The sequence below is a fragment of the Sus scrofa genome, chromosome 13 (genome assembly GCF_054392235.1).
Source record: "Sus scrofa isolate SSC_HxYL_T2T_F1_AM1 chromosome 13, Sscrofa_HxYL_maternal_Yorkshire_Landrace_v2.0, whole genome shotgun sequence".
NCBI lineage: Eukaryota > Metazoa > Chordata > Mammalia > Artiodactyla > Suidae > Sus > Sus scrofa.
In genome coordinates, this window is record NC_139395.1 from 201362152 (window position 1) to 201388526 (window position 26375).

The following is a 26375-nucleotide window of genomic DNA, read 5'->3' on the forward strand; positions in this document are numbered from 1 at the left end:
GAAAAATATGAGTTCATGATGAGTCCAAGATCTCAGAATGAGCAACAGGAAAATGGAGTTGTGAGTTACTGAAATAAACAGAACTGAAGAAGAAGTAAGTTTGGGAAAAGGTAAAATAATTCTGCAGATTTTGATATGCTATGTTTGTGATGACCCAGAGAGGCACAAAAGTGAATATTTTGAGTAGGTATATTTGAGATGAGAGATTCAGCTAAGGGAAAAAAACGAAGTTTTCAACTCTTATTTGATTTTTAAAGCTATGAAACTAGATGGCATCACTGGGAGAGTGATATAATTGGAGAAATGAAGACTGATTTGTGCCTTATTAAATGTAGAAAAGGAATCAGCAAAAGTAACTGAAAGATGGGCCGGGGTGAAAATTAGGAGGGCATGGGTCTTGGACAGAAAATAAAAAAAAAATCTGTTTCTATGAAGGAAGTGATTGGCAGTGACAGTCAAGCAAGATGAGGGCAAATAATTGTCCAGTTAATTTAACAATTAAATTTCATTGGGGACTTTAGCTATAATTGAGTTATCTAACATGGCTGAGTTTAAAAGAGAACAGAAGGTGATAAACTGGGTACGCAAAATACAGACAACTCTTGAGAGAGTTCTGCAAAGGGCAAGGGAGGGCAATGTTGTTGGCGATATCACAGAGAACATGTGGTCCTAACATTTCTGAATATACTGTATATTTAGCTTTTTAAACTAGCAGTGCATTTACATAGTAAAAATACAAAGAAAGTATGCAGCAACATGATTTGAGAGGGAATCACTACATTGCAGAAGTGTAGGATTTGGCTTTGGCTGTAGTTAGCTAAGAAGAACTTTAAACCAGGAGGAAAATTAGAATATGAGTGAATAGAGGTAGATGGTAGATTGATCAAAGAATTTTGTTGTATTAAAATACAATGTACTTTCCCAGTGATATCTGAGAAGAAAGGATGGTGTGATATAATCCTTGAGATTAGAATTGGAGAGTTAATAGGCAAGGAGCATTGAGAGGATCTCTGAGCAAGAAGGAAACTGAGGTTACTGGTCATGACTTAAAAGCGACATCAATCACTATGGGTGTGAGCTTCCCTCCAGCGACTTCGATTTGCTCAGTGCAGGCACAGAACAGGTAGAGAGTTAGATTTAATCAAGGTTGGGGTTTTTCAAAAGGAGTGGAATCCAGAAAGAAAGGGGAGAGGGAGAAATAAATTGTAAGGTAATGAAGGAAATAAAGACGTGCTGGGGGTGAAAAACAATAGTCGGTCAAAAGGTCAAAGGATTGAAGGAGGTTCAAGTGGAAAAAAATATATTTTTGGAATTGTCGTAATAAAGATTGTGGTTGAAAAGATAAGAGGTGGTGGCTAGAGAAAGGAATGGTTAAAGCTGATATTAAGGAAGAGTTGCGGTTGCTGGAAATAATAAACCTGGGACATTAAAACAGAATGAGTGACTGAAAGGCAAAACCATTGGAGGTTAAGCAATTAAAGAATTTCCAGGGTTTTAAGAAACTAAAGGGATCTTTGGGATCAAAACTGAAATAAGCAGAGATTTTAGCAAGAATTCTACTGGGGAGATAATGTGAGAGGTGCTGTATTAGAGGGGAGTATAAATGGTAAGTTCTGGTAAATTGTAACTTTGTTAACAATAATACCTTAATTTTTCTTTTTTTTAAATTTTAATTTTATTTAATTTTATTTTTTTAATTTATTTTTTTATTGTTTTTTCCCTCAACACACTTTTTTTTCCCCACTGTATGGCATGGGGACCCAGTTACACATACATGTATACATAATTTTTTCTCCCATTGTCGTGCTGCGTTGAAAATATCTAGACATAGTTCTCAGGGCTACACGCCAGGATCTCATTGTTAATCCATTCCAAGAGCAATAGTTTGCATCCGTTGACCCCAAGCTCCCAGTCCCTCCCACTCCCTTCCTCTCTCCCTGAGCGACCACAAGTCTAATTTTTCTTTATCTGCATAGCACTTGACAGTTTCTCCAACATTTTATCCTGATTTCCTTTGACCTTTGCAACAGCACTGAAGAATGTGGAGACAGTGTTATGCTCATAGTGGAAAAAAATACTGAGGCCTTGAGAGTATAAAAGTCTAGTCCTAAATAAATGAAAAGCTCAAAGTTTTCTGAGTAAATGCATTGCTCTTTGCTCTGAAACATTATGCTTATTTCATGTTTTGTCAATATTTGTTTATAGTGCTTTGGCCTCAAGTTATATAGAGACGGTGGTGTTCAAATAAAGCATACCAGGGTGTTAGAAACATTTATCCCATTCCAACACAATTATACAGTTCAATTTATAAACACATGAAGATTTCATGATGAAGCAGAGTAAAATTTGGCAAATAGGTCGATAAATAGATATGAAAAATATATCCCAAATCGAGATTGACAGGGATATTTATGAGTCAATGAAGATAATCTCTGCTGAAATTTTATAGATGTTAAAGTTGAGATGCTTTTTAAAATTATAGTATCTTCTTTACAGAACTCTATCAATATAGAGCAACATGCTATGATTAGTATTAAATACTTGAAAACATATTTTTTTGCCTCAGGAAATAATTTCAACTGCATCCTCTTCCATTAAGCTTTAGTTTTCCTGCCATGAAAACCGTATGCTTTAGAATAACTTGGGCACTTTCTGTGGTTCTGTCAATATGCTGAATATATGGAGACCTCAGATTCCTTGTGTGTAACATAGAGATAACAATGTATATGCCCAAAGTCCTAATGAACGTAAACGAGGGAGTGGATGTAGAGTCCTGACCACTCTTGTTTTTGTTCGAGTAAGGACTTCATATGTGGCAATTGCTGCTATAGTAATACTTCTTCAATTTTATTATTTATTCCATGACAAAATAAATCTTTTGAGACATTAACTTTTTAAAAATGATTAAAGCACATGCCCAAACATAAAGTATTTCTCAGAAATTTATAATTATCTCCAAGTCTTTTGGTCAAATAATTTGAAATCATACTCTAGAATTAATTTTTTTAAAGTGCTTGATCCAGTTTAACATATACAGATTCTTTTTCATCTTTGTGTTAAAAATGCATTTTCTTACTGAAATGAACTTTAAACTTCTTCTGGAGTTTCTTTTCCCTCAAGTGCAATTAAATAAAGACAAAAGTAAATTCCAAAATGAAGCATCTTGTCGCTATGTGTATTCTAAAAGATAAAGAATGTTATAAATATGGGGCAAATCAAAAGACCAAGTAAGATGGTGAAAATAAACTCTAACATATTAAATAGTATAATATGCCATAAATGTAAATATGAATAAATTATCTATTTAACAAATGGAACTTGCTGAACATTATCATATTTTCATGTATATTTAGTTACTATTTTAATTGAGGATTTTCGTGCTGGAGAGGGGAAAAGTTTGTATTATGAATGAGAGGTGAGTGCCTGCACATTTAGATAAGCCCAGACATTGCCTTCTTTTAACCACCACATTTATTGAAGTGAAAATCTTTTCTCCAAATGTTTTTCACCCCAAACAGTCATCTCTCACAACCCTTAGGTGAGAACTGAGCTGCAGGTAGTTTGGGAAGACAAACTTCAACAATCTTCGGCCTCTGTCATGGAAGATTTGTTGTTGTTGTTGTTTGCTTTGTAAGAAGAAATAATGAGGAGAAAAATTGCTGCTAGAAGGACAGTATCTCCCATTATATGTTAATATACCATATTGTAAGGAGTCCTTTAGGTTAAGATGTTGAAAGAGCTATGGAGAGAGGTTTTAACGGAGGGCATAACCTCCTCATTTTCCTTGGATTATAAAAATGTAGTCCACGGAATCCTTGGGGCCGTGTTTCTTTACCTACCATTTGTATCTCTCATAAGCATCCCATCCTAATAAATTTATTTCTTGCCTATCAAAAAATAAATAAAATAAAGGAGGGCGATGGCTTCTCATCTTCTATAGTTTCCTTAAGTCTCCACCTCTCTACTTATAAATGGTTACATATTTGCATTTAGTATATGAAGACTATAGCCATTTAAAATATATATTTGTTCAACAGTGTACCTGTGAAGGTTTTTCTAAGAACCAGATGAGACAGTCAAATCAGGAGACCCTGAGTTATATTTATTTACTCGGATGTGGATGAAGTGACAATACAGTGACCTGGGCCTGGTAGCAATGGAGCAATCACCATGCCACAACCTTAAGGTAGAAAAAGAGAAAAGCCCTGACAAGAACTTGGTAGGTGAGGACTGTACCCTAGAGGCTCCCTTGAGAGGAACAGTGACATTCAATTAAGATACACAGCCCGTGATGAACATCTCCTTAGAAAAGAAAATCATGGACTTGGAGAAGAGACTTGTGGCTGCCTGATGGGAGGGGGAGGGAGTGGGAGGGATTGGGAGCTTGGGCTTATCAGACACAACTTAGAATAGATTTACAAGGAGATCCTGCTGAATAGCATTGAGAACTTTGTCTAGATACTCATGTTGCAACAGAAGAAAGGCTGGGGGAAAAATGTAATTGTAATGTATACATGTAAGGATAACCTGACCCCCTTGCTGTACAGTGGGAAAATAAAAAAAAAAAAAAAAAAAAATACACAGCCCGTTCAAAGCTAACTCAGAGGGAGGGACCAAAGGTGTGAATAGGCTGACTCCTCCCTACTGCCCCTCAGAGCACCTCACTCACTGAGCCCAACTAGGACAGCAGAGCACAAGGGAACCCACAGATAATGATAACTGAGTCAGCCCCACAGGCCAGATGACAGAGCAGATGAATGCAAAGTAGCAAACAGGAGGATCACTACATAGCAAGTAAAACATTCTCCTGGTAAGGAATTCAAAGGAAAATGTTTATGTTCTGTCCCCATTACCAGTATTCTAGTCACTGCTCTAGAGGTAGCCACTATCAGCAGCTTTTTTTTGTATTCTGACATGTAAACAGAAAGGTGATAAAATACCTGCGGAATTATGTTTTAAATGGTAAAAGCTGACTTTTCCAAGAAAATGAGCCTAGATTTAAATATATATTTCAAAAATTGTGTATATGTATAGACACACATGTGTGTAAGATAGTTAGATAAATGGTAGATGGAACTGGTTGTGTTGGGAGGATCACTAAGTATTTGAAATGATAAATATCAAGTATAAACCAATGGCAAAGCAGAGCTTAAGAGCCATATTCATTTGCCGATGTCTTTAATTTCTCCAAATTCCAGTGTAATTTTGGTGGGATTAATTTTGCTAATTTTTTAATTCATTATCTTCTTATCCTATGATATGTTTCTCTACCATCTCTCCTTATTATGCCAAACTCAGAACAATTGTTTCTTCTGATGGCTTCAAATTTAAGCATTGCATTTGCAATCTCTTAGTGGCTACCTATAAACTACATACTTAAGTAAATATTTTTTATAATTATCTCTAGCTTTGGGCTATAAAAAGAAAAAAACTTAGCAAAACTCCAAGAGGAAACAGGCAGCTTTTTCCACACTTTCTCTACTGGTTCTATTTAGAAATTAATTTCTGGTGTTTTAATGATAAACATGGGTCATGATTATTGTTTTTGCACATAGTAGTTAAATTTTTTATATGTTTGGGCTCCTTTTGTTTGTCTCTTCACTTTTTGGGCATCTCGCTCCTTTCATATGAGTTCACATCTGACACATCTATCCTTTAGCATATTTTAAGGTGAGAAGTACGTTGTATGGGAGCATTCTTCATAGTTATACATTCGAAAAATGTCTTTATTTTGCCCCCAATTCTGGTTGATATTGCCCCTGAATGGAAAATGTTTGGTAGTTTTTTTTTTTTTTGTCATAAGTTTAAAGATTTTACTCCACTGACTTCTGGCATATATTGATGAGGAAAAGCTTACTGTCAATCTAATTATCATTTCTTTCCCAGGATTTTCTTTCTTTTTATACTGTCAGTTCTTACACCTTTTCTCCTTATTGTTGATGGTCTTCAATTTGGCTGCAAAGGATCTTTGTCTATTTTACTTGTATTTGTCATGCTCAATACTCAATATATACTCTCAATCTGAGATTTCTTAGAATTTAAAATCAGAGAAAATTCTAGGTTCCTTATATCATCGCATACTGTTTCTTTGACATTTCCTCTATTTTCATCCTCTGAAAATCCTATTAGACATGTGTTGCTGTTTCTAAATCTTGATTACCCTTATTTATTCCTTTTTCTTTCAGGCCCTCTCATTCATTTGTTTTCTGGGCACATTCCTTAGAACTGTCTTATGCTACATTAATTTTTTAAAATTATTTGTGGCTTATAGTTGATTCTACTCACTCATTTTTTTAAAAATTTAATGGCCGTCTCTTCTTGTTTTCAAGATATCTAATAACTTAATTTGAAATCCACACATATATGTATAATTTACTTTCTCCTTTTTTATTATTTTTTCTCTTTACTGAGGCTCTTCTATTTTTATGCCTAAGATTGCCTAAAACATTTACATTATAAAATCATTTTCATTTTTCTCTATTATTTTAATTGTATGTAATGTAAATTTATCTTCCAATTATTCAGTTTACTAGCTTTCTTAGCATCATTTTGAATTTCCAAATTCTGGCTTGCAAGTTCATAGTATGTAGGGGTTGTTTTTATTTTTCTCTTTTCTGTGTGTGTACTCAGCCTTTTTTATAATGTGATTTTGTGTGTCATAATTATATTTCTCACAATGAGAAGCAGAACCATAGTGACTGGAGTTCCTGCCCCATGGCGATATCCCGACGGAACTTATCAAACATAGTTGCCTGCATGGCTGTATCTTCCTCATTCTTTCCACCTCCTTAGGTGCTAACTTATGTGGTAACACTAGGCAGATTTGTCACAACAGTTTTTTCCCATCTCCATTCAGAGTAGGAAACCAATATAATATTTATATTTCAAAGAGTAACCAGGTCTTGGTTTTCCTGTGGTGGTTCAGTGGAAACGAATCTGACTAGTATCCATGAGGATGCAGATTTGATCCCTGGCCTTACTCAGTGGGTTAAGGATCCAGTGTGGCTGTGACCTGTGGTGTAGGTTGCAGATATAGCTCAGACTTTGTGTTGCTATGGCTGTGGCATAGGCCAGCACTGCAGCTCTGATTTGACCCCTAGCCTGTTAACCTCCACATGCCACAGATGCAGCCCTAAGGACAAAAAAAAAAAAAAAAAAAAAAAAAAAAAAAAAAAAAAAGAGTTACCAGGTCCAGCATCCAGCATTGAAGGGAACAATTTTAATTCTGATTACCCTCTAAGATACATGGCTTCCTTTTTCCTCTGTTTATTTCCTGGCTCTGAAACTAGCAGTCCTGCATATTTAAACCCACTTGTTGTACAATCTTAAAAAATGATACAAATAAATTTATTCGCAGAACAGAAATAGACTCACATACTTTGAAAAACTTATGGTTACCAAAGGGAACAGGTGAGGGGGTGAGAGATGGACTGAGGGTTTGGGATTGGCATATGTACACTGAGGTATATGGAATGACTGGCCAACAGGGGTCAGCTGTATTGCAAGGGAAATATTCTACCCAATATTCTATGATATTCTATATGGGTAAAGAATCTGAAAAAGAATGGATGTTGTGTACTTGTATAACTGCATCACTTTGTTGTACTGCAGAAATTATCGTGACATTGTAAATAAACTACAATAAAACTTTAAAAATGAAAAAAAAATAAATCTACTACTTGCTTTATATTTGTATTTTGTCTGGTCCTAAAAGATGTTTGTTTTGAACTTAGATTATTCCTTTGAATATTTTATAATTGTTCTAATATTATTATATGCTTAGAGTGAGACAGAATGGCTAAAGTCAAACTGTTATCCTTGGTTTATTGTTTATTGGCTACCACTTTCTAAGTAAAAATGTTGCTATTATAAACCTCCATATATGCATAAATGATGGCATTATGTTATTTTACTTATTGAGAGAAAACATTTCATAAGTAAAGATGTACAGTGCTGTTTTATAGATAGATGAAGCAATTATCCTTGAGAATTTTGCTACTTAATCCTTAGATGATATATGAGACATAGCTTCTGTAATGAATAGGATCTTAATTATGGAGATTTACAGATTAAATGGGAAAGAATGTATTGCATTTGGCAATGTGATGACTATAATAGATATTTCAGGTGATGGACTACATATTTTATTTGTGCTGATTATTTTTTTACGGTGCCGAAGAAATCACAGGTAGATTAAAACTATTGGGTCATCTAGATCATCACCTTGACATTCAGGGCATTCCCTACAGTATATTTTCAGGATTTTTCCCAGTTTTAAATGACATAATCTATAGCTCTGCATAAGTGGCTCCATGGCTAGAGTAAAGCATTTTTTTTTAAATATTTATAACCGGGTGTCAGGTAATGGTAAGAAATATGCAGATTTTACTTTATTCTCTCCAAGTTGCATAGATTAACACAGTATCTCTGGCTATCAGCATACATCCATCACTCATAACCTCAGAGTTGGAAGAAAGTCTTAAGTTTGGCAGTTGTGTTGCTTCCATGATTCTAGCACCCTTCATAAAATGTCTCCAGTGACTGATGATCCAAGTTTAACATTCACATTTTCTAATCAAATTATACCACAATGATTCATGAAGGAATGTGAGATAATTATTAGAAAGTGTTTTGTGCTGTGGTTATGAGTTCTGTCTTTTTTTTTTTTTTCCATGAATCTATGTAGAACACTTCCAGGAACTTGCTAAATGCCATCCCTTCAAATATGGGCCTACTGTAGTTAAGTGTCTCTTATGAAACATTTCACTACCCCCACAACTTGATACATTTCATGGCTTTACCTACATCTGTCTTATACTTCTAGAGATGAATTGCTGTAGGATGTCAGCATTTCTTAAATGTGTTTCATGGAGAATTTAACACATATTCCAAAGGAGTGTAATCAAAACAGAAAAGAGTGCACCTATTATCTCCCTTGTTTTTTTTTTTTTTTTTTTTTTTTTTAATTTTCCCACTGTACAGCAAGGGGGTCAGGTTATCCTTACATGTATACATTACAATTACATTTTTCCCCCACCCTTTCTTCTGTTGCAACATGAGTATCTAGACATAGTTCTCAATGCTATTCGGCAGGATCTCCCTTGTTTTATACACTGTAGTTTATTAAACTCAATCCATGATCTTTCCAAACATTTCCTATTTTATAGCCTTCTGGATTCTTGTCATTTCTTTTTCTAAGTTTCCCCAAATTAAGCAGCTGATGCTGGGTTCTTCTTTCTTGGACACAGTTAATAGCAAGCTCTATTTAGCCTGGAGTTTAGACTTAACTTTCTTCCTGAAACATTCAGTCTACTTTTTCCCATCTTCACCAACTCCTTGTTGTCCTATCATTCTCACAGATATTTGGCATTAATTTAATGAAATCATCAAGTTTCTTTGTTGCCTGGAGATGTATTTTGAGTCAAGAATCTTAAACTTAATTTAGTTAGCTAGGGACTCTCTTATGTTTCATTTTCTCAATGTTTTATTTTCTTAATTAAATTTATTATTATTATTACTATTACCACCCAGTTTTTTTTTTTCTTTTTTGTCTTTTTAGGGCTGCACTGGTGGCATATGGAAATTTCCAGGCTAGGGGTTGAATTGGAGTTGTAGCTGCTGGCTGACACCACGGACATAGCAACGTGGGATCCGAGCCAAGTCTGCAACCTACACCACAGATCACAGCAACACCAGATCCTTAACCCGCTGAACGAGGCCAGGGATCAAACCCATGTCTTCACGTATACTAGCTGGGTTCATTAACCGCCCAACCATGAGGGGAACTCCACCAGTTTGGTTTTAATATCATTCTTAAATCACAGAGAAAATGGAGTCAAAATAACACTTGAGGAGTTCCTGTTTTGGCTCAGCAAGTTAACCTGGCATAGTGTCCATGAGGATGTGGGTTAAATCCCTGGCCTTGCTCAGTGGCTTAAGGATCTGGCATTGTGGCAAGTTCACAGGTTCAGCTCAGATCTAAAGTTGCTATGACTGTGGTCTAGGCTACAGCCTCGAATCCATCCTTAGCCTGGGAACTTCTACATGCCACAAGTGTGCCCCCACCCCAAAAGAGGACATTTTCTTGTTAGGTTTCAGTCATTTTTGACCGTTTTTTTCCAAGCATCACATCTATGTCTTCTCTGTTTGTTTTTTTCTTCTAAATATAGCCAAGACATTCTATGTCTGTCCTCTGCTTTTTTGCAAGTTATATTTTAAACTTTCGGTCCCCTAACACTGTATTTATGGATTCCTGACATTTGTACTTTTTCTTGGTTATGACCTGTCTTTCTGTTTTTCTAAAACTTTATATGTTAATTTTGAAAGTTTATTTTAAATATGCTAATTTCATGAAATAATTTCCACTTTCATTTTTATCTGGCCCATTCAAAATTATGATTTTATAGTTTAATTTTCATAGGCATTTAAAATTATTTTATGATTTTTAAAATTCAGACGTGGATTTAATATCTATTTTCTCTGGTTAAAGTTTGGGATACATGTCCAAATCTTTCAAAAATGTTGTTCCTCATTATCACTAATTGCATGTTTTTGTTTTGTCTTTTGTCCTTTTAGGGTGCACCTGTGGCATGTGGAGGTTTCCAGGCTTGGGGTCTAATCAGAGCTACAGCTGCTGGCCACACCACAGCAACTCCAGATCCAAGCCACATCTGTGACCTACACCACAGCTCACAGCAATGCCGGTTCCTTAACCCACTGAGCAAGGCCAGGGATCAAACCCACAACCTCATGGTTCCTAGTCAGATTTGTTTCCACTGTGCCACGATGAGAACTCCCACTAATTGCAGATTTTAATGCTTAGACTTTTCATTTAATTTAACCATACAGTTTATCTCTCTTACTCAAAATTAGTAACATCTCTTACTGCTTTTATATTGTTCTGGGAAATAAAATGATATAGAATATTCAGTATACATGAAACAATTTTTTTCAGATATACTTTATTTTTAAGTCTATTACTACCTCAGTGAACTTTGGTCCTTGTTTGTCACTCAAGGAATTTAAAATATTGAATTTCAAATTTATAAATAAAGTTTATTAGAATAAAGTCATTCATGATACTCCATAATTATCTAATAGCAGCCAGAGTTTTGTTATATTCCTGATTCCTTATAATGATCTGTGATTTCTTTGTTTCTTTTTTCTGAGTGGTCTGGCTAGAGATTTATTGATTGTAGTTGTTTTTTCATAGAACCAGTTTCATTTTATAGATATTTCTCCATTTGTGTCTTCTATTTATTGAATTCTATTGTAATCATTATTATTTCTATCCTATTACTTTTTATGGGAATTTCATGTATTCTTCTTATTCTGGTATATTGAAGTCAAGGTTGAATACACTGATTTAAGATTATTTTTCTTTATTGCCATAAATATTCTGTTTAGAATTGCTTTAACAGCATCCTGCTAATTAAGATAGATGTACTACTTTTATTTTCATCCTGTCAAAAATACCTTCTAATAATACCTCTGATTTCTTTGACATATAGGTTATTTAGAAGTGTTATTTTTCCCATATATTTTGAGTACTTTCCATAAATATTTACATCATTTGCTTTTAACTTAATTCCACTGTAGTCAGAAATAATACTTCATTTGATTTCAATCTCCTTCAATTTATTGAGTTGGACATTGATTTATGTCCAACTTGGTAAATGTTTCACATGTACTTAAAAACAATGTGTAGGTTCCTGTTGTTGGTTGGTATGTTCTTTGTCAACTAGGTCAGGTTGGTTGATAATGTTGTTCAAGCCTTTTATATCTTATTGATTTTTTGGTTTGTTCTCAGTTGTTGGAAAGAGGGGAATTGAAATTTCTAACTGTATTTGCAGAATTTTTTACTTCTCTTTGTACTATATTGGCTTTACTTTTATATTCTTTAAAGGTCTGTGTTTAGGTGCATAAACATTTATGACTACTATCTCTTTTTGATGAATTGACACTTTTATTATTATGCGATGGTCTTCCTCATGCTTAGTAATGTTCTTTGATCTGAATTTGATGTTGTTTACTAGTAATATAGTAATTCCACCTTCCTTTTGAATAGTGTTTGTGTGGTTTTCAATCTTTTTGCATTTAGTATACTTAGAGTTTTAGAGTTGCATTTTTTTTCTCATTAGCAGCATATATTTTGTTTTTATTCCAATCTGAAAATCTTTGCCTTTTAATTGAACTATTTAGACAATTAAATGTAATATGCTATTGATACATTAAGATTTATATCATATTACTCTGTTTTGTTTGCTTCATCTTTTATTTGTTGATCTTTTCCCTCTTCCTCTGCATTTTTCTTGATCGAGCATTGTTATATATGCATTTTATCTCTGTTGTATTTTAGCAACCACTTTAACTTATTACCATTTAATTTCAAGACATATGATACCCCTCTATATAGCTTATAAGAACAATAAAAGAGAATAATTTATTTTTCCTTTCTAGTGTTTATAAAAATGTTGTTATATATCTTTACATATCTGTATGTATTTTTATATTACACATCAGTTTATGCATTCATATGTATATATGTGTATGTATGAATGTTATATATTCTATGATACATTTTTATTTTAAGCAGCCAGTTAATTTTGAAGCAATCTAAATAAATATAAATGCATCTCATATATGTTCCCCTGCAGTTATAATTTCAAGTGCTCTACATTCCTTGGATGTAAGTCCATCTTTTCATCTGGTATCATCTTCTTTCTGCCTGACAAATTTTCTTTAATATCTTTTGTAATTCATATAGTGATAATAACTTATTTCAGCTTTTCTATGCTAGAAAAACACTTCATTTTTATTTATTTTCAAACAAATTTTACTTTTGAATAAATCAGGACCTTCTCACTCAATTGATTCTAAAATACTTTTCTGAAAAGAAATAGATTATAAACAAAAAGCAACTCATGGGCTTAAATATGCAGGATTGCTAGCTTCAGCATCAGAAAATAAGCAGAGAAGGAGAAATAGAAGATTCTTTTCAGAGTAATAGGAATGAAAGGGGAGGACCTGAGATGTGAGACCTTACTGACTACTTGAAATCAAGGTCTGAAATGTGTTTCCTATTCTGAATAGAGATTGGAAAAAAAAGTAGCGATGGCTTTTCTGGCTGGTGTTATGACTTGGATAAAATTGACATTTAATGAGCTGGAAAGAAGCAGATACAGCCACATATCCAACCAGGTTAAATATGTCATACATCTAGCACTGCAATTTTATGTACATTAGACATTTTCATTTAATATTATATATTTCTTAATTTCTATTTTAATTTCACATCTTTAGGTATCTATGCAGCATTTTGTGCAATTTAACTCATTCTTCCAGATCATTAATTTTCAATTCAGCTACATTTAATAAGCACTTTAAACAACCCATTGAGTTTTTAATATAGAACCTATAAATGTATTTATTAGTATATACATATAAATATATGTACTTGTATTTTCTACTCTCATAGAAATTCTAGTTTTAAGCTGACAACTTATTCACAGTGAATTATATATTATTCTTTACTCTTATTTTCAATAAAATAGGCACAACTTTTTAATAAGCATAAATTTAAAATTATTTTGTTGTATAAGTCACATTTGGGTAATGAAGTCAGTTATTTTACTTAGAGCTAATGTAAGACGTGTGACACAATGTGACTTTTGGTCCATAAATTTCATATTATATTTATTTACCTTGTAATTGTTGAATATATCTTGACTTTGAAATTGCTTTACATGTGACAGAGGGAATAAATATATATCTTAAAAGTATAATGATATGACCACAAGTTTTAATTCTTGGGAGATACAATTAGGCACTATTCAACCCAAAAACTTGAGTTGAGGAACATAAGCTTTTATGATGCATAATGTTTCCGACATTTTTTAAAAAATAAAATGCTTCTCAAACCTGCACAAAAGTAGTTAAGACCTGGTTTGATACACTAGCACAGAGGAACAGAAAGCAAAACTAAGTAAATAATATGCTTGATTATGCACCCTTTGAAGATGGAAACAAAAGAAGCATAGGAGAATGTAAGTATTCATTTCTGGTAGACAATAATTTTTCATCAAATATTCACTACCTCCTTGCCCTCTGGGGAAAGAGTATACTTTCCCACTTACAAATGTTGAGTTTGACAATGTAGCCTGCCTTGACCAACAATATGTGAACAAGAATAACACACTTTACATCCAAATATATGATGTAAATGGTTTTCAGTGCTTGACTTTGTCTCTTGAATCTCTTCCCTCTACCATAAGAAGAAAATAGTTCAAGTATCACTGTGTCAATATCCCAAGATTTGAAATGAGAGAACAAGAGAATTAGGTCCATATTCACCTCATATCTGAATAAGAACCTCCACAGCCAACCTACAGGTATGTGAGTGTGAAATAAATGATGGCAATTGTAAGCCACTGAAACTTGTGTCACAATGTTGCATTAATACAGCAAAATTGGATTAAAACCCATCCAAACACTACTCAGAAGACTTGAAACAAGAGACTTCAATTATTCCGCTGTCCTTTTTAAGGCAGATAAGGAAACATCCAGTTCTCCTCTATCGTTTTTCCTTAATATTTAATTTGTTTACACTTCTTTGTTTTATGATCACCAATAACCTACTGAGCGTGATCTGATTATCCACATATACTGTAAAAACTAATGAGCTGGTTAATGCCACGTATGCATGTATACTTGCACATGAAAAACTTTTCTCGGGAATTACCATTATGGCTCAGTGGTATGAACCCAAATAGTATCAATGAGGACGCGGATTTGATCCCTGGCCTCGCTAAGTGGGTTAAGGATCCGGCATCGCCATGAGCTATGGTGTAGGTCATAGAATTTGCTTGGATCCTGTGATGCTGTAGTTGTAGCTCTGATTGGACCCCTAGCCTGGGAACTTCCATATGCCACAGTTGTGGCCCTAAAAAACAACAAACAAACAAACAAAAAACTTTTCTTGTTCATTTTAAGTAAAATGACATCATTGCTTTATTATAGGCTCTATACTTGAAAAAAATCATTTTCCCTGAGATGTGCATCTCCTCTTAGTGGGCTGAAATTATCTTGTAAGTCACTATATGTCAGTTAAAAATATAATTCAAGATTTATAAGATGGAACTGTAAATATTATAAAAATAAATTCTATTTGATCATGATGTACAATGCTTTTAACATATTGTTGGATTTGGTTTGCTAGTATTTTGTAGAGGATTTTTGCATCAATGTTCATCAGTGAAACTGGCCTGTAGCTTTCTTTTTTCGTGGCATCTTTGTCTGGTTTTGGTATCGGGGTGAAGGTGGCCTCATAGAATGAGTTTGGGAGTGTTTCTTCCTCTGCAATTTTTTGGAATAGTTTCAGAAGGATAGGAATTGGCTCTTCTCTAAATGTTTGATTAAATTCACCTGTGAAGCCATCTGGTCCTGGAGTTTTGTTTGTTGGAAGTTTTCTAACCACAATTTCAACTTCAGTACTTGTGATTGATCCATTCATTTTTTTCTATTCATCTTGGTTTAATCTTGGAAGATTGTACTTTTCTAAGAATTTGTCCATTTCTTCTAGGTTTTCCATTTTATTGGCATATAGTTGTATGTAGTTGTCTTTTATGGTCCTTTGTCTTTCTGTGATGTCTGTTGTAACTTCTCCGTTTTCATTTCTAATTTTGTTGATTTGAGTCCGCACACTTTTTTTCTTGATAAGTCTGGCTAAGGGTTTATCAATTTTGTCAGTCTTTTCAAAGAACCAGCTTTTAATTTCATTGATATTTTCTATGGTTTTCTTCATTTCTATTTCATTGATTTCTGCTCTGATCTTTATGATTTCTTTCCTTCTGCTAACTTTAGGTCTTGTCGTTTCTTCCCTCTCTAGCTGCTTTAGATGTAAAGTTAGGTTGTTTATTTGAACTTTTATCCAAGCTTAAATTTATCCCAGGGATGCAAGGATTCTTCAGTATCCACAAATCAATAAGTGTGATACACCACATTAACAAACTGAAGAATTAAAAACATAGGATCTTCTCAATAGATGCAGAAAAAGCCTTTGACAAACTCCAATACCTATTTCTGATAAAAAGCCCTTCAGAAAGTGGGCATAGAGACAATCTACCTCAACATAGACCATATATGACAAACCCAGAGCTAACATCATTCTCAACAGTGAAAAGCTGAAATAATTCATGCTGAGATCAGGAATAAGACAAGGATATTGACTCTTGCCACTACTATTCAACATAGTTTTGGAAGTCCTAGTCATGACAATCAGAGACGAAAAAAAAATAAATGGAATCCAAATTGGAAAAGGAGTAAAACTATCACTGTTTGCAGATTATGTGACACTATACCTAGAAAATCCTAAAGATGCTACCAGAAAACTATTGGTGCCATCAATGAATTTTGCAAAGTCATAGGATGCAAAATTAATACACAGAAATTGACTGCATTTCTATATACTAACAACAAAAGATCAGAAAGATAACTTAGGAAAACGATCCCATTTACCATCACATCAAAAAGAATAAAATACTGAGGAATAAACCTACCTAAAGAGACAAAAGACCTGTACTCTGAAAACTATAAGATGCTAATGAAAGAAATCAAAGATAACACAAACAAATAGAAAGACACACCATGGTCTTGGATTGGAAGAATCAATATTATCAAAATGACTCTACTATCCAAGGCAATCTACAGATTCAATGCAATCCCTATCAAATTACTGAGGACATTTTTCACAGAACTAGAACAAAATATTTTAAAGTTTTTTTGGAAGCAAAAAAGACCCAGAATAGCCAGAGCCATCCTGAGAAATAAAATGGAGCTGGAGGAATCAGGCCCCCTGACTTCAGACTATACTTACAAAGCTACAGGTCATCAAAACTGTATGGTATTGGCACAAAGACAGAAATATAGATCAGTGGAACAGTATAGAAAGCCCAGAATTAAAACAATGCAACTACAATCATATAATCTATGACAAAGAAGTGGAGAAAAGACAGCCCCTTCCATAAGTGGTGCTGGGAAAACTGGACAGCCACATGTAAAAGAATGAAATTAGAACACTTCCTAACACCATACATAAATATAAACTCAAAATAGATTAAAGACCTGAATATAAGACCAGAAACTATAAAAATCTTAGAGGAAAACAGGGCAAACACTCTCAAACATAAACCACAGCAATATCTTCCCAGAGCCACCTCTTACAGTAATGACAATAAAAACAAAAATAAAAAAATGGGAGTTAATTAAAGTTAAACTTGAAAGTTTCTGCACAGCAAAGGAAACCCTAAACAAAACAAAAAGACACCCCATAGAATGGAGAAAATATTTGTAAATGAAGCGACTGAAAAGGGATTAATCTCCAAATTTATAAACACCTCCTGCAGCTCAAACCAAAAAAACAGACAACAAAATGGGCAGAAGATATAAACAGACAATTCTCTGAAGAAGACATACAGTTGGCTAAAAAACACATGAAAAGATGTTCAACATCACTAATTATTAGAGAAATACAAATCAAAACCACTATGAGGTACCACCTTACACTGGCCAGAATGGCCATCATCAAAAAGTCTACAAACAGTAAGTGCTGGAGAGGGTGTGGAGAAAAAGGAACCCTATTACACTGTTGGTGGGATTTTAAATTGGTGCAACCACTGTGGAAAACAGTATGGAGATTCCTCAAAAAAACTGAAAATAGAACTACCATTTGATCCAGCAATCCCACTCCTGGGCACCTATCCAGAGAAAACCACGACTCAAAAAGATACATGTGCTCCAATGTTCATTGCAGCACTATATTCAATAGCCAAGACATGGAAACAACTTAAATGTCCATTGACAGAGGTGTGGATAAAGAAGATGTAGTACATGTACAGAATGGAATATTACTTAGTATTAAAAGGAAAGAAATAATGGCATTTCCAGGAACATGGATGGACTTAGAAATTATCATGCTAAGTAAAGTTAGTCAAAGAGTGAGACACCAACATCATATGCTATCACTTACATGTGTAATCTAAGAAAAGGACAGAAAGAACTTCTTTACAGAACAGCTGTTGACTCACATACCTTACAAAACTTTATGTTTCCAAATGAGACAGGTTGTAGGGTGGGGGATACGCTGGGGGTTTGGGATAGAAATGCTATAAAATTTGGTTGTGATGATTGTTGTACAACTATAAATGTAATAAAATTCACTGAGTAATTTAAAAAAATAATAAATAAACAAATTCTATTAACATTATCAGTGGTAAATCATGTTCGTACCATAAATACTTGAAATTATGTAATGAAAATGGCAGTTTACCTCTATGGCTTTCTCCTCCAAACCTGCAAGTCCAGTCTAACTGTAAGGAGGATATCAGACAAAAAAAAAAAAAAAAAAAATGATGGACAGTCTAGCAAATACCACATAGGTCTGCTCAAAACTGCCAAAGTCATTAAAAAAAACAAGGAAGAGAAGTAGGCAAGAGGATTCTAAAGACACATGACAACTAAATATAATGTGGTATCCTGTATGAGATCCTGGATCAGAAAAAGGACATGAGGTACAAAATAAGATAATAGAATAACTATGTACTTTAGTTAATACAATGTATTCATATTGGTTTATAAGTTGTGACTAATTTAACTTATTAAGATACTAGCAATGAGATAAGTGGGGTGCAAGAGATTGGGGAACACTATGCTTTTTTGATGCTTTTCTGTAAATATGATACTATCTAAATAAAGCATTACTAAAAATTGAAAAAAATTTATTCCTATAGGAAATAGATGTTTATTTTCTTTTATAGAAAAAGAGACTATATCTCACCCAAATAATGTTCATAAAAAAGAAAAAATAAGGAGACAAATTATGAAAGAGATTTTCAATAGGAATTTGACATTCTTCCAAGATCAGGTACCTTTCCACGATTAGACAGATCCTTATAAAATCAGACACATTTGTCTCAGTTTCTTTCTTTATAAGACTTGTACACCTAGATATCAATTATTCAAAAGAGGAAGGTCTGATAACTAGTACCAGTCAATAAACATGTTTTATTTGACGCTGTATTATATCTAGTTTTAGGTATATGCAATTTTTCATTATAATTTATGTTTTTATAAATGCATTAACCTAGGAGATAGGAGATTCAAAAAAAAAAGCTGAATAAGGCAGAGTACCATATGTTAACATTCTTACAAAAACAACAGACTTTATTATATGTCAGAGAGAAAAATCAATTTTGGAAAAATGTATTATAATGCATTTTACATAGAAAATGTTGAAGTCTTATAAAACACCCATAAGAAACATTATGTAATAAGATATATTATTTGGGATAATTAAAAATATTTAGAACTAAGGTAGGGCTTATTATTTATTACTATAGGATGAAATACCAACTATTTTTAAGGTTCTACAAAAGTAATTAGAAGAAAAGAAACTATCAGGTAAATAAAGTACTTACAGGTTATTGATTGACGCATATGTAGTCAACTTTCAATTTTATGCCATATTGTTTCCCCAGAAATTGTATGAAAAGTAGATTATTACATGCTAGCTTGTTTTCTCAGATATATAATGGTTTTAATTTAAAGTCAGAATACTTAAGTGAAATTCAACAAATGCTTTTGATTGTATGAAAGCATATACACCAAATAAAATTGCAGATTATTTTAAGTCTAAAAATTGCAGAACTATGATAAAGATCTTATAAAGTTGACTTTTTAGTTTGCTGAAGTTTTCAGTGACTGGAAATTCATGATAATTTTGGAATAGTTAAATATTAAGTTATGCCCCAAGTCTAAAATCTCTCCTCTTAGCATTCAATCAAGGATTACATGTCTCTCTATATTATAATATTTATTAAAGGCACAGCACAATTTTATGAAGAAAAATGCATATCTTTCAACAACATATAAAGTTAAAGTTGACCAAACATCATATTTTGGTTTCTTTCTCTCAAAAACACATCTTGAATAGCTAGATGAGCTGGTATTTTATTTTAATACATCAACTAATTCTGCATTTGGCCACTGCATTAGGCAGTTTTGCAAAAGAGTCTCTAGCAAACCTTATGTTACACGGCTGAAGCTGATGTAAATATTATGTTTCATAAATTAACACCAAGTTTAAAATAAGGGGGCATGCTACATATTGTAGTTTTGGTATTCTGCTTTCTTATCATATAACAAATTCACTACAAATTATTAAATGATATTTTAAGACATCATATTTGTGTTTCAGGCCATGAGTGCTGAATGAAATTATTATAATTTAATATGTTATTTTCTTTGAGCTTTGAAATGGACTTGAAATGATCATGCAAAAAAAATGAATTTTTTAATTCTCATAACCTCTCGTGTGATTGGAAGGAACACTTGAAGGCATTCATTTCTTCACCTGTGGGATTGTACAGGCTATCAGGCAATTATGCTGCATCCTACACATCTGGGATCCCTCTCAGAGGACAAATCTCACTTGCCTGATTTATACATTAAATCAAATAGCTGCCAAAAACATTTTGGAAGTTCATATTCTTCTACCCTAATCTATCATTAACGAAGCTCCAATTGAAATATCTTTTTTTGTGGGTAAACTCTTACTAGAAAGCTATCATTCTGTCCCCCATTAAGCCAACAGCAGGAAAAGTGTATCCAGCAAAGCCGGGTAATGTTTTGTTCACACACTTTTCCCCTGTTCCTCCTTCTGAATTTCCTGACTGGTACCCTCAAGTTACCAAAGACAGAAAGTTGGATATTATCCCCTTCATTTCTTTCTCCATCCCCTCTAAGTTTTGGGACCATCACGCATAAACGTATTTCAATTAATATCCATTGAAATAATGAATAAATATAAACCCAGATTTCATACTATATGTCCTGATGTCTAGACTTTCCACTTGTCAACAACGTGAAATAATTTGTGTTCATATTCCTTAGCATTTACCATTTTCCATCTGCCATCCTGCTTGGCTGATATCAATTGTTGTCAATTCCAGAGTGTGATGTAACCAGTTTTAATGAGTGACATCTTCCAAATCATGTACTAATGTATTAACTTGGTGACTAGTCCCTTCCAAAATATTATGACAATTCCCTCCTTGCATAATTATAATAACTCTACATATTCTGTATGAGAAGCAGGAAGGACTCAGGCATACCATTTCCATCAATGATTTGTGTTATATACTCTGTCACATTGTGTGAAGGTTCTGAAGACAACATAATTTTTGGTAGCATTATTGGGCCTTTATCTGCATAGTATTAAGTTGCCCTGAAAACTCTGCCTGTGACAGACACTGTCATATGTCAAAACGTACCCCTTATATGTCACTGCTTTTATGTCCTGTCATTGGAGAGGACTTTCTGTCTTTGTCCTTTGAAAATACATATTCCCCCATGCCCCACCATTTTCTGTTACTACCTTTAATTTTTTAAAATAACACTTGTTAAATTAGAAGCACATCTTTTTTACTAATTTATATTTGGTCTCACCACCAAAATGTAAAATCCATGAAGACATAAACTCTTCTATTTTTTGCGTTTACATTAATGCACTGACATGGTATTTCTTAAGCCACTCAGGCTGCTATAACAAAATACCACAGATCTAGTAGCTTATATAAAAAAAAATATTTCTCACAATTCTGGAGGCTGGGAAGTCCAAGATCAAGATTTCTGCATGGCCTTGTTCTGGTGAGAGCTCACCTTCTCCCTTTGCTCTGTGTCCTCCCATGTTGGAAGGGGTTAGACACATCTGAAAAACATATTTTTTTTCCTTTTCTTTTTTCCTCTTTAGGGCTGCACCTGTGGTACATGGAACCTCCAGGTTGGTGCCTGAGATCTCCTGGGCTAGGGTTTGAGTCAGAGCTGGAGTGCTGGCCTATGCCACAGCCACACCAATGCCAGATCTGAGCCAATCCTCAACCTACACCGCAGCTTTCAGCAATGTCAGTTACTTAACCAATTGAATGAGGCCAGGGAGAGAACCCACATCCTCTCAGAGACTATGTTTAGTCCTTAGCCTGCTGAGCCGCAATAGGAACTCCTAGAAATATCTCTGGAGCCTCTTTTACAAGGTACTAATCTCATTTATGACAGGTTCCTCATGACTTAAGTACCTTCCAAAGGCATCTCCTCCTAATACCATCATCTTTGGATTTTAGGATTTTAATTTATAAATTTGGGGGTAACACAAACTTTCAGATCACAGCAGAGTTATATTTAGTTATGAGAGGAATCAGTCTGTCTTAAGAAACCTGTATTCCAATTTCAAAGACTGGCAACCCAGAATGGAGATCATCTGCTCCTTTATCCACTTAAGCTATTTGATAATGTGGATAAGTTATTTGACTGAATGAATAAGCTCAAATTTGTGCTTCCTCATCTTATCCAAAAGTTAAAAAAAAAGAAAATGTATAAGAGCAATTTTGAAAAATAAAAAGCCAAAACCTTCCTCTTACACCACTAAAGCATTTCCATAGATAAAGTGAGGAAACTTTACCTTCAGTTTCTGCAAGATTCCAACAGGAAAGCAGGCAGAGTGTAAGACCATTTTATGAAACACAAACTGGATAATTTATTTAAAGAAATAGCAGGTACTTCAGGAAGTTGCTAGGAAGAAATGAATACTAGGTGCTATCATATCTTCCATTTTTATTAAAAGAAGTTTGAAATCTTTTAGAAAAAAGACATTAAGTTAATGTCCCTAGAGATTCAAGTTTTGGAGGTTAATTCTAAACCTTTTAAATAAGTCAAAAAAGTTTCAAGAGGACTATGACCCACAGGTCCTCAATTTTTAGCCACAGAGCTCTGTACACTCGTTCAGAGTAAGATCCTTTTGGAATCCTTTTCACTCAAATGTGTAGTATGTTCAGCTACATCATAAGAATTCACATATGAAATTCACCGTTGTAATTTTTTAAAATTAATTTGCTGCCTAGCACACCTCTAAAATGATTCGCCCTGAGTTTCTTTTTTACACCTTTTTTTTCTTTTTCTTTTTCTTTTTTTTGGCCATGCCTGCAGTATGTAGAAGTTTCCAGGCCAGGGATCAAACCCTCACCAAGGCAGTGACAAAGCTGGATGCTTAACCCACTGAACCATCAGGAAACACCTTACTGGCATAATTTAAAGGTATTGCTTATAACATTAATATGCAAACTTAGGAAAATTTAACTAAGTCCTAGGTATTTTCTCCTCAAACATAAGGGTGTTTTCATTTTACAAACACTGTGAATTAAGTAATGAGTATTCCATTTTTGTGGTGGCTATGGAAAAACCATCACCACCCAATTCAAACAAATACATGGGTATCATGACATGGATTTTGGATGACTTTAATTTATTGCATTGCTAAATTCTAATCAAAATTGAAATATACTCCAAATAGGCCTCTAAGACTATATTGTATTTTTATGATATTCCTGTCTCCAATTCATACCTCATGTAAGGTGTGAAATACAACTACGAGGTATAGGTATATTTTGTCCTTGTTGCATGTTACTTGTGCCCAGAAAAATACCTGGTACATGGCAAGTGCTCAATAAGTATTTTTTGAATGAATTAATTAATGAATCCATTAAGCTGTAAATTGGATGCCTCCTAGTGTTAAAAGCTATACTAAATACTTTACGTGAAGTAGTTATTTGAAAAAAAAAGCCATTTTTTTATGTGTGTCTTAATTCTCATCTTACAAATTATAGAATTAAAAGTAAAAAAAAATCTTGGAGTTCCCGTCGTGGTGCAGTGGTTAACGAATCCGACTAGGAACCATGAGGTTGCGGGTTCGGTCCCTGCCCTTGCTCAGTGGGTCAAGGTTCCGGTGTTGCCGTGAGCTGTGGTGTAGGTCCCAGATGCGGCTTGGATCCTACATTGCTGTGGCTCTGGCGTAGGCTGGCGACTACAGCTCCGATTGGACCCCTAGCCTGGGAACCTCCATATGCCACGGGAGTGGTCCAAGAAATGGCAAAAAGACCAAAATAATAATAATAATAATAATAATAATAATGATAATAAAATAAAAATAAAAATAAATAAAATAATGCCATTTGTCACAACATGGATGGACTTTTCCTCAACATTAACCTATCAACCTAAACTTAGCACTAGCAATTTTTTTCACTCATCAAGTTATCAAGTATGTAATTTTTTAATTATATAAGCCAATGTTGTATACGCCTTAATTTATTTAAAACACATATAAATAAAACATTTTAGAGGAATATGTTTCTAAAGCATAAAATTCCTTTGGTGCAAAGCAGGACAAATTAACTTCTTAATTATTTGGATGAATTAATTTCTTACCACAATTCTATCAATTGGATCCATTTATCTTAAAAAATAAACACTCTAATTACAATAAAACACATATTTACCTTGAAAAGATTACAAAAGCCAACATGCTGGGCTACAAATAAACATTCAATTTAGTGAAAAAGTAAAACAGAAATCATCTTTACCAACAATTACTGCAATTTTCATTGTAATGTTGGAAAAGTATCTTGAAAATTTTTTTTTAAATACTAAAAATACTTACCCCTGCTGAGGTTAGGCAGTGCAATGGACTGTTATACAGAGAAAATCTTTTGGCCTTTTAGCCATGGAAGTGGGCTCTATACTCTTGAGAAATGCATCTCAAAATACTAAGAGTACATTGAGCTAAAGAAATTTCTTTTCACTACCTGGAGTACCCATTGTGACTCAGTGGTTCGTGAATCTGACTAGGAACCACGAGGTTGTGGGTTTGATCCCTGGCCTCACTCAGTGGGTTAAGGATCTGCCGTTGCCATGAGCAGTGGTGTAGGACGAAGACACGGAGCTCAGATCCCGTGTTGCTGTGGCTGCGCTGAAGGCCTGCGGCTACAGCTCTGATTAGACCCCTAACCTGGGAATCTCCATATGCCATGGGTGTGGCCCTAGAAAAGACAAAAAAAAAAAATTTCTTTTCACTATCTATGTCAAATAAGTTAGAGGCACATTCAATTGCTGTTTTTAATCATTTACAATTGGCGATTGTCATGATGTAATGTGTCCTTTGCAATTACAGTCAGCTTTTTTCATTACATTTCCAGATTTAATTTCAGGAAATGCATTCATATGTAAAGCTCAGAGCACCTGGTTTATGACTAAGCCATGAATCAGTATAAACAATTGTAGTATTTAAGGAGAGGAACCTGATTCTGGATTCAGTTGGCAGTTTGTAACTATGAGTGCTAATTGTTTCTTTCTTTCTTTTTTTTCTTTGTCTTTTTGCCATTTCTTGGGCCGCTCCTGTGGCATATGGAGTTTCCCAGGCTAGGGGTCTAATCGGAGCTGTAGCCGCCAGCCTACGCCAGAGCCACAGCAATGCGGAATCCCAGCCGCGTCTGCGACCTACACCACAGCTCACGGCAACGCCGGATCCTTAACCCACTGAGCAAGGGCAGGGACCGAACCGGCAACCTCATGGTTCCTAGTCGGATTCGTTAACCACTGCCGCACGACGGGAACTCCTATGAGTGCTAATTGTAAAATGGCTTGGCTAGTTTGACACACTGACAATGCTTCCACGTAGATAGAAATCCTCTTTTTAGCTGCAAGTATCTTACTCTGTATTGAGTGTGAGTTTCCTAAGTTTTTCCAAAGCTTAAATAAAATAGAAATTTATAGAATAATTTAAAATAGTTTAGGAACTATATGTTCAGGATCCACAGTTCTAAGCAGATTCAATCATATCTTTGTAGGGACTTCAGATGCGAAAAATTGAATCAAAAAGTCAAAGTAGAAAAATCTTTAGGGGTTTTTTCAACTAATAGTAGAATATCATTTTTAAATGGTTACAATTAAATATATATGTGATTTATCAACTTCCATATTTACTTTTTAAATATATGTAATTTCAGTTCTCTGAAGAAAATATATACCTATTTCAACACTGATATGTGAGTAAAGGAATAATGCAATGTTTCTAAAACATTTTCTTAGCTATAATTTAATTCAACACCTGATCAATAGCTCAAAACACTATTTTTATTAGTGTACCATTTATAACCGTGTAGATTTCGACACACACACACACACACACACACACACACACACACACACACACACATAATCTTTCAATTGTTCCTCACCTGAAGTGTTCCTTTTTTTATTGCTCTTGCTATTCAGTATGTTTAGAGGGCCTGCAGAATCCCCATTGCAGGGAAGCTTGTAAGAAATGCAGAATCTTGGGCCCTGACAAAGATTACTGAATTAGAATCCATGTTTTAAATAAAATTCCCAAAGGACTCATATGGACTTTAAAGCTGGAATAACACGGATGTCTATGTTCATGTTGTAGCAGAGGTAATCTTCTAGTCTGAAGATAAATATTGGCCTCTGATATT